This window comes from Lycium barbarum, chromosome 9 (genome assembly GCF_019175385.1).
Source record: "Lycium barbarum isolate Lr01 chromosome 9, ASM1917538v2, whole genome shotgun sequence".
Lineage (NCBI taxonomy): Eukaryota > Viridiplantae > Streptophyta > Magnoliopsida > Solanales > Solanaceae > Lycium > Lycium barbarum.
The window spans coordinates 15,425,644-15,436,540 of record NC_083345.1 but is presented as its reverse complement, the minus strand read 5'-3'; positions in this window follow the sequence as shown (position 1 = coordinate 15,436,540).

The window sequence follows — 10,897 nt, the reverse complement described above, 5'->3', positions numbered from 1 at the left end:
ACATTTATAAAGTATTTGTTTGCAAGTTGTGAGTTTCCCCTCTGATTTTAATATTCGCTAAGAATCCCGTCATTATTCTAATCCATGTATTTTCCTTCTTTTGGTGCATGTACAATCGGGGCCGGAGAGTTTCACTTTGAAACTCAACAACACTGCTTACGGGCTTCGCACCCCTCCATTGTCTACTCTCTTATTTTGATTGAGCGAAATAGCGGAACATCGCCACCCCTCCATGAACACCGAAATAATTCTAGTTATTTCGTGTTACTAGTTTGGTTTATGTGATGGCGTGATTAAGTTGTTTTATGTGACTAACCTTGGCTGCTATTAGATAATTCGCTATTAAGACTTTAGTTACTTTATGAGTTTCGTTTGACATTTTTAATCTAGCTAATACGTGATAGACTAGTTACTTAACGTTGGACTCTACTTATATTTTTACCAAAAGGACGTGTTTTATCAAAACTTTCATTTTCTAATAAGTCTGATCTTTCTTTGAACATAAGAAGAACTATCTTAAATTCTTTCAATGTCTCATAATCGCTTCCACGATAAAACTTAATATTTTCAATAAACATTAAGGATTATCACTAGTATAATTTGCAAATAAAAAAATTGATTTTACAAGACGAGCTTTCTAAAAAGAGTTGATACAAACATTTCTTTTAATTTAACCGGTACCTTCTTATACATCTATCCATAACTTTAACAATACTTATAAAGATGTTTTCTTAAATACTATAAAATATTCCATCTACATTTTTAGCCTAATTTAATTTGAGTCCGGTCGGTTAACCATTATTAATGGAATTTAGAGGATGCCTAATCCCTTCCCACTAAGTTAGTTGAACCCGTACCTAGAATCGTTTGGTTTCGTAGACTTTAAAATAAAATCAACTTTAGATAATTACTTTAATAAACGTTAGGTGTCCTAATTCACCATAAATAATTAGGTGGCGACTCTTTTAACTTTAATTAACCCCGGAATTACCGGAATGTTATAAACTATTTTGATCTCGGTTAAAATAGGGTATAACAGTATGTAATAAGAGTTAGAGGGTTCGCTCGGCTCCGAATATGGGGTCGGGTGCCCATCACACCCTAATAAGGTTAGGGTGTGACACTCATTATACTCTTTCCTTGTCTTGGAACTATTGCAGCTCCAGCCTCATCTTTCTTCAGAGGAACAAAAGGACCATCACAGATAATGTCCTACAACTCAGAGTCCTCAGCCATGAGGTAGTCATGCATCCTTGTCTTCCACCATCCATAATATTTTCATTGAATCATGGTGATCTTGTGCTAGATTGTCCCTTCCTCTAGGTTTGGTGGAGGAGCCATTATACAGATCATTTCTAGGTGTTAACCTTTCAGAAAGAACCTGCTCTAATACCAATTGATAGAAACTAAGAATGCACCAAACAGTGTAGTTCTCTATCTGTTCCCTTGAGTAAAGACAGAAAGTAAATAACACAAGATATTTTCGTGAAAAACTCCTAGCTCAAGGGATTAAAAAACACGACCTACCGAAGTAGGATTTCCCAACTTCACTATAACTGAGCAACTTCAGATTACAGTCTATTGCAATCTAGGAATTAAAATCTTAATCCCTCACCGCTTACAATAACTCTATTGTAATACCTTTATAATAATTCTATTGCAAGAACAAACTTTGACCAACTCTAGCCAAGAAAACCAAATAACAAAGGTTGAGATCTGTCCTACTATGACACTTATTGAAAGTAGTGTAGGATTACAAGTAAAGAACAAAAGACAAAGACTCAACAAACCTAAGGACTTAAGACATCTTCAGTATTGAGACCTGTTCTTGAGTTTGTAGCAGCTTTGTTCTTGAGAGAATCTTGAGAGCAATGGTGGCTAGCACTAGAGAGAAATTATAATTTCAGATTTGCAAATGTTAGGTTAAACCCTGTAACATGTTGTTTATATATGAGAGAGCATGTAAGATGTGAGAGGGACATTTCATTGTTTGCTTTGGCCTCTAGCAAGCTACAGCTGTGTTGCTGCACTGCTGCCAGTCGGTACAGTACAACAGCTTTAATTTACAGCTGTAGAGTTGATTGTACGACGGCTAGGGGAACTAATCACATATGGTTAATGTCTGGTTCCTCGAGTATGTTTGGCAAATCATCAAAACACGAAATAGTACAACTTATCACAAGATTAAAAATGACCACACACACTAAAAGATGCAAGTAGCCCACATTGAGGATTAAATGAGAGAAGATCCCTTAAGATGTTTGGTCATATCCCGTCAACTAGGTTCACATGCATTGATCTGTAGGAGTGAAACGGTGATGAGTCAAGTGTTAAGGTAAACTTAAAATCACATAGTGCGTAGTTGTTTCGAAAGATCTACAAGCTCTTGATATCAATTCAAACTTAACGAAAAAATATTACGTAATGAAAGAAAAAGATCTATATAGGCAATCCTATAAGTTAGGAATATAATTTAGTAATGTTAGTATGTTTACTTTAGGTGTTGTGTTGAGACTCTTACATCAGTAGAATATATAAAGAACTTTTAGTATTTTTCATTTTCATTTATTTTTTATAATATTTCGGACTAATGAATTTAAATAGAGAATATGAAACAAAGATTTATATAGGTAATCCCAATTTACTTGGGATTGAAACATAATAATTGTTATATCAACAATTTATACATTATTATTCGTCGTAACCATCAATGTCCCCAAATAACTTATAATTTTTATAGCATACACCCTTTTGAGATAAGTAATAGAATTTCATTCTTATTTTTCTTTTCATTTATATTTTTGCTCAAAATTTTTTGGGGGTTGAGAGAAGTATTAAATTTGATAGGCGCTAGAAAAGATTGCGAAAGAAAAATAAAATGAAATGAAGCCGATTTTTAAGTACAACTATCAACCCTAATACCAAGGCATATTTTTGAAGATTTTGAAGTAAATTAAACAAAATACTTTTTTTCCGCGGGTCAACTCCATTTTTTTTTGAAAAACAATTCAAATCAATATACCGGATATTTCTCTTATTTTATTCTTTTAATGAAGCGTTTTTCCTAAGTCTTAAGATATGAAGATAGTGAAAATCTGATCATCAAAAAACACTTGATAACACATAACAAAGTAGTTAACAATTAAGGAGAAGTAGAACCAAACTCTAATGCACATGGGAAGTCTTAATCTAGGGAATATTTGAATCAATTCAAGATGTATTATATAACTAATATTACGTGAAGAAGTGATGAGATTAACGAAGCCACAATATTAGTCCCATCATGTAAGTTTTAAAATTATGGCGCATGCATTGAGGCATTTCTTTATTTGCAAGGCTTTTATTGTACGGGGCTTCTTAGTCTATACAAAGGTTCCTTATTTTACTTTACTTTACTACTATATTAGAAGCATCGGTTGGGTGCTTTTCATCGTCCGTTGTGGGGCCCCCCATGAAACAAAAAATATTTTGGGCCTCATATTAAACAGGCCCATAATTAAAAAAAAATTGTAAAAAAAAAATTGTGGACCCCATATATATTAAACAACAACTAATATTAAAAAAAATTGTGAGCTCCATATTAAACACCAACCAGTAGTAAAAAAAAAAAAAAACTGGAACCCACCACATTCAAACTCACGGGAAAAAAAAAGTGGACCCCATATTAACAAAATTAAGCAATATTAAAAAAAAAAGTGAATCCCATATTAAAAAAATAAACAATGTTAAAAAAAAATTGTGGGCCCCATATTAAACACCATGCCTATTCGTAGCAAACACTAATATAATAAATTTTTAAATACGGAGCACAAACTACAATGTAATATTAATCGTGTTTTGAACATAGTTTCCCATATTGACAAATCAAGCAATATATATATAAAAAAAAAAAAAGTGAATTCCATATTAAAAAAATAAACAATGTCAAAAAAAAAAGTGCAGACTTTGTATTCTTAGCAAACACTAATATAATAAAGTTTTAGATACGGAACACAAATTACAATGTTATATCAATCGTGTTTTGAACATAGTATATATATATATATATATATATATATATATATATATATATATATATATATATATATATATATATATATATATTATATGCATAAAAATAGTGCAAACTAATAATGTCCAAAAGGGTGGGCCCCATACTAAACAACACCAAACAATATAAAAAATAAAAATAAAAATAAAAGAAGAAACTATATAAAGCAGGGGTCATGCTTCATCGTCCGTTGTCCCTTTAAAAAAAAGGGTAGGCCCCATACTAAATAACACCGAGCAATAAAAAAAAAGGAAGAAAACAAATTGGAACTCACCACATCCAAACTCACGGGAAAAAAAAAAATGGACCCCATATTAACAGAATCAAGCAATATTAACAAAAAAAAGTGAATCCCGTATTAATAAAACAAACAATGTTAAAAAACAAATGTTTAGAAAATCAAACAATTAAATCAATAATGATGGACTCATTGCCACATGCGTATCAACCCATTAGTGGGAGCAAATGAAATTATTGTACAGCAACATACTTAAAATACTTATATATTAAAATAAGATAGAATTTAATTACTTTTTCATTTTTTCCTTACTCTAATAAATGTGAAAAGAGATTAATGTCATAAAAGAAAAAATAATATTAAATGGAGATCAAATAATTAATAAGCTAAATTAGTGAAATTATAATTCTAATTGACGTTTCCGTAAAAAACAACATGACAAATAAAATGAGTTAAACAAAAAATATTTACTAAAAATTAAAAAATAGAAGTTCTTCATGGCCCCATATTAAACACCAACCAGTATTAAAAAAAAAAGGGGGGGGGGGGGGGGGGGAAGAAAAAAGTGGAACCCACCACATTCAAACTCACGAAAAAAAAAAAGTGGACCCCATATTAATAAAATCAAGCAATATTAAAAAAAAAAAAAATCTCATATTAAAAAAATAAACAATGTTAAAAATAAAAAGTGCTTAGAAAATCAAACAATCAAATCAATAATGATGAATTCATTGCCACATGCGTATCGACCCATTAGTGGGAGCAAATGAAATTATTGTACAGCAACATACTTAAAATACTTATATATTAAAATAAGATAGAATTTAATTACTTTTTCATTTTTTCCTTACTCTAATAAATGTGAAAAGAGATTAATGTCATAAAAGAAAAAATAATATTAAATGGAGATCAAATAATTAATAAGCTAAATTAGTGAAATTATAATTCTAATTGACGTTTCCGTAAAAAACAACATGACAAGTAAAATGAGTTAAACAAAAAATATTTACTAAAAATTAAAAAATAGAAGTTCTTCATTTAAATAGAAAATCAAATTTCTACTTCGTTTCATCTTAAACATGTAAAATTAATATAATAATTTGAATTAGAATTATCTAAATCAAAATTTGATAAAAAAAAAAATTATATGTATTACTTTACTATTACTACTATATAGAAGAGCCGGTTTACAGAGGCAAGATCGTCGTCCGTGTTCGGTCCTACTTTTTTATTGCTATTCCGCCATGTCATTTATTTATTATGTTTACTAAAATAAATATACTTAAAATATATATATTTAAAAAATAAGATACAATTTAATTACTTTTTTATTTTTTTCTTACTCCAATAAATGTGAAAAGAGATTAATATCAAATGAAAATCAAATAATACAACAACAACAAGCCCAGTATAATCCCACTGAGTGGGGTCTGGGGAGGGTAGAGTGTACGCAGACCTAACCCCCACCTTGAAAGGTAGGGCGGCTGTTTCCGAAATGAAAATCAAATAATGAATAAGATAAATTAGTCAAATTATAATTCTAATTCACGTTTCCTTAAAAAACCATGCAAAAGACAACATGACAAGTAAAATGAGTTAAACCGAAAATATTTACTAAAAATTAAAAAATAGCATTTTTTCGTTTAAATAGAAAATTAATTTCTACTTTGTTTCGTTTCAAACATGTAAAATTAATTTAATAATGTGAATTAGAATTATCCAAATCAAAATTTGATAAAAAATAATAAGTATTTTACACTTTTAAATTAATCGAATTAAAATTGAAAATATCAACTGATGCTTAAATATTGCTATTATTTTATCTCAAAGAGAGGAAAATAGTTTTCTTTTAAACAAGTCTTCTCTTTTAAAAAGTATTAATAAATTTTTGTAGCAAACACGAATAAAATAAAGTTTTAGATACGGAGCACAAACTATAATGTTATATTAATCGTATTTTGAACATAGTATATATATATATATATTATTATTATTATTTAAACACAACTACATATACATAGATACACTATAATCCGAAGTGTTGGACCCGTGCGCAGCATGGGCATAGGCAATCTAGTAATGTAATAAATAAATAGTTATATACTTTTATTTTTGTAATTAACACAATGTTCAAATCAGATTTGATTCATCATTTATTAATGTGTATGGTATATATGTATAACGTGGTCACCTAGAAGGTTCATTTAGATATTCAATTCAAAATTCTCATCTTAGATCTCTCTCTTTCTTATAATGATGATAATGAGTCCGCTTACACTTACCTTGAATAATCTACCAATGATATCTCTCACATAAGCACAAGTAGCCAGATAACAATAATTCATTCAGTCGTCATATTATGTTTTGAATATTTATTTTCAAGAATGCTACTCCAATAATGATTCGACAACTAGACCAGTTCCAAGAAATTCTCACCTTAGATCTCCATCAAGCTAGTTGTAAAATCCCAACTAATTTGAAACAATTTAATGTAAATAAAGGTAATCAAGCCATGTCATTTTCTAATGAGGTGATCAGTAAAAAAAAAGATATGGCAAACTTTCACCAAAATTTGCCATATCATCCCTTCAATTTCAGCTTATAGTGCCAACATTTTCTTAAACTAAAAAAAGACTATTTCTATTATTTTGGGTTTAAAAGTTAGATAATACGTAATTCTATAATCCATACTAAACCTTCTCTTAAAACAAGAAATTTGAGGTTTAGTATAACTAAGAAGTTGAATTATTGATGAACATTGCATGAGACTATAAAACAAAAATATAAATTATACATACGAACAAAATGAAAATAAAGTACTTCAACAATAATAACTATGTCTCAATACAATTAAAATAAGTTGAGGAATCACGTACCGAGAAGATATAAGATAAAAACTTATGTGCATTGGATTTACACCTAAGAACATCAACTTATTATAGTTAGATAATTTTATGAGGTGAAGACACATATTAATTAACTTTGATTGAGTAAGTTTAGTTTTATGACTTTTTTATAAAAGATTTTTTAATTTTTACACATAGAAGATCACCAAATATATTTTCTTTTATTCAAATGGTAAAAGAATAAGAAATCTCATTTCCTCCTAAAATTATGATGAGACAAAATTTAGTGAAATAATGAAGACATCTTCAAAAAGGTAAACTTGTCAAAAGTAAATTAAATAAGAATTTAAAAGAAAAATAAAAGAAAACCATGAACAGTAGATGTGAGTTACTTACTATTCAAGCCATAGGAAACAAACATTGGATCTACCACTAATATTATTAAAACCTAGTGTGGTTCCTGACAATGAAATCACCTAGCAATAAAGCCCCACATTTCAGTCACTAAGCAAGTTGGACCCCATTATCAACTTTCTAACTAAATGCATTTACTAGACCCTACATGCTTCAGTATATAATTCATCATTACTTAATTTGTCAAAAGTAGTTGCTTTCTTGTCTCCCCCACCCCCACATGCCCCAACCCCCTAGATGGGATGGTATAGATTAAAAATAAATGATTTTTCGTAATTGGTAATGTATTGGAATCCGACTAAATTTAAATTCAGGCTTGGAAGTCTCACATTTTGGGTAAAGAGCTACCTAACAAAGATTAGGTCATATCCAAGCTCGAATCCGAGACTTTCGTTAAGAATGAAGAAATACTTATCACTTCACTACAAACTATATTAATTTTTTTATTAATATATAAATAATACAGTATATATTTACATATACATGCACATATCCACTTTTATTATTTAAGCTAGACTAGACCTTGATTGTAGGAAGCCCTAAGGTTGAAACCAACTACTTAATATTCCATTAGTTGTCCTATATGAATAAAGAATGGGGTAATGGCCTAATGGGACAAAGGTTTATTAAGTGAAGATATGTTCTTATGCATTAAATTAGTAGATAACATCGCCACATTATCTTTGGATTCTTATTGAAGCGAAGGAATCCAAATTGATTTGTTAATAACAATTACCTGACCTGGAGGAAACTGAGATTATATAATAATTGATCATCACAATTAATTAAGTTACGACAGTATAGTGATTAGGATGTATGCCACGTGGACACGAAGACCAACGTGTAAAGTTTAATAAGGGTTGAATTTATAAAATGGCAAATAGTTGTGGGTTCAATTATCGTGATTTAAGCTATGATTACTGACTATTAATAGAATAATTAATAGAAAAATAGAATAATAGAATAATATAAAGATTACGCAAGTGATGATGACACCTACTATAATCACAAATCCAGTGGAATTATTAAATGGGTGAAAATAATTTTCACCCGCCAATTTTGCTTTAAAAATTAAATCCCTCCTCCCTCAATTATGAACAATAAACATTCTCCCCCCTCCCTCCTCCCTCCCCCCCCCCCCCCCTCCTTTTTTATCCTATGCAATGTCTATTTTACCCTTAACATTTTCAATCCTCCATCTATATAATACTTTTTTATATATAATTTTTTTTAACCTAGGTATTTATAGATTTTTATTTAAATTCATATTATAACAATCCTTTTATGAATTTATCACAAAATATAATGTTACTTTTTATGGTTGATAATTTAATATATGTATATATATACACACACGCATATTACCTGTTATTTTTACATATATGTGTATATGTATATTTAGTTTCACTACTCTCTTATTCTCTATTGTCAATATATAAACGATTTTTGATTGAAATTCACTTATAATATAAATAGATAATCTTTTAGGAATTTGTTATGGAATATAACTCTAATTTTATTAATTATTTTGTATTACCTGCATTGAAAGATATTTATTAAGTTATTATTACAATGTTATTTTTACTTGTATAAATAGATATCAGACTTTTGATTATTATCAATAAAAAGAATTTTTTTCTTCTAATTTATTTCATTATAGAACTGCATTAAGTTATATAATCAACTATTATTTCTCTTTTTTTTTTTCCGTCTCGAAAATAATATTTATTTTTTACAGGAAATTATTTACATAGATTAAAGAGATTAAAAAAAATCATGATTTTAAAGAAGTAAAAGTAAAAAAGACAAGTTGATAATGTAAGGGTAAAATAGGAATTTTAAAAAGTCAATTAAGATAGGGGCGGGGGGGGGGGGGGGGGGAGAATGACTATTTTTCAAAGTTAAGGGAAAAATTTAATTTTTAAAGCAAAGTTGGGGGTGAAAACGATTTTCACTCTTATTAAATAGGTCGAATTTAATTTCCTTTTGATCACTGGTACTCTCTCTCTCTTTTTTTTTTTTTTCCCCACAGCTACTCGATTGAATCATTTCTATTTCTTGTTAAACAGTATACAAAAAGAGAGAGAAAAAATAAAACCCTAACTAAATATTAATGGTCCAATGCCCTAAGCCACTGTTACAACATTGTTTTGCGCGGATTGCCGTTCTTCTGAGGTGGTCTTTAATTTTTGTCCCTCAAATTGGTGGTCTTTAATTTTTGGCCTTCACCTAATACTCCGAGGTCCTAGGTTCGAACCCCAGCTCAGTAAAAAAAAAAAAAAAAAAAAGGAATTTCACAAGGCAGAGGTTTGGATTCGCAAGGCAGAATTTTGAATTTTGCCTTCAAAACTCTGCCTAGGCAGAATTTTGCCTTAATTCATGCAAAACTCTGTCTTGTGATTTTTTTTAAAAAAAAATTGACTGAGCTGGTGTTCGAACCCAAAACCAAAAAGAAAAATTAAAGATCACCAATTTAATGGGAAAAAATTAAAGACCACCCCGAAATGAGGACAGAATTGCCCCTGTTACAACTCAAGGGCCATATGGCCCAAAATTTCCATCTTAAATAAATAAAACGGATGAAGAATCATTATATGTTTGCTTGAAAATTCATACAATGAGATTTAGCAGTAGAAGTGTTGAGATACCTTTATGAAAACCTTATGTACAATAATGTTACATGATTAAAATGAGGAACATAAAATAAGGGTTCAGATAATAGAGAAGTAACACGAACTTGATTGTCAAAGCTTGAAAAAAAATATTAAAAAAGGGAGACCAAAGAAGTATAGAACTGATAAGGTCTGCCCATAAAAACGGCAACCGGCACAAAGTATCCTGCTGAAACAGGGTCTGAAAAAGGGTAGCACCTCAAGGAGATAAGATATAGACAGTCTATCCTAGTGCAAGCATCAATGCTAATTCTATACGTCATATGGAACATACCCTTACGCCAGCATCAGTGATTCCACGACTCAAATATATGGCCTATAGAACACAAGAAGTCATAGTTGCTCCAAGGCTCCCCTTCGTAACAAAAGTGAATAAACTTTCCTATCCCAAAGCTACGACTACCTTTTTTTTTTATGACATCGAAATCCGTAGCCGCTACCCTTTGGGTGCGCACAGGGTAAACCCAGCTCCTGTGCAATAGCTCGCAAACCACACAGGAGAGGTAACTTGCATTAGGCATGCCCCGTGCGACGAGCTCGACCCAGAAGGCAAATCTCCTACTGTCATAGGCAGGGGGTTTCAAACCTAAGACCTCCATTATGAAAGCCCCATGCTCAACCAACTGAGCCACCCTTGCGGGTACCAGAGCTGCGACTATCAGGAACCCTGACTAAA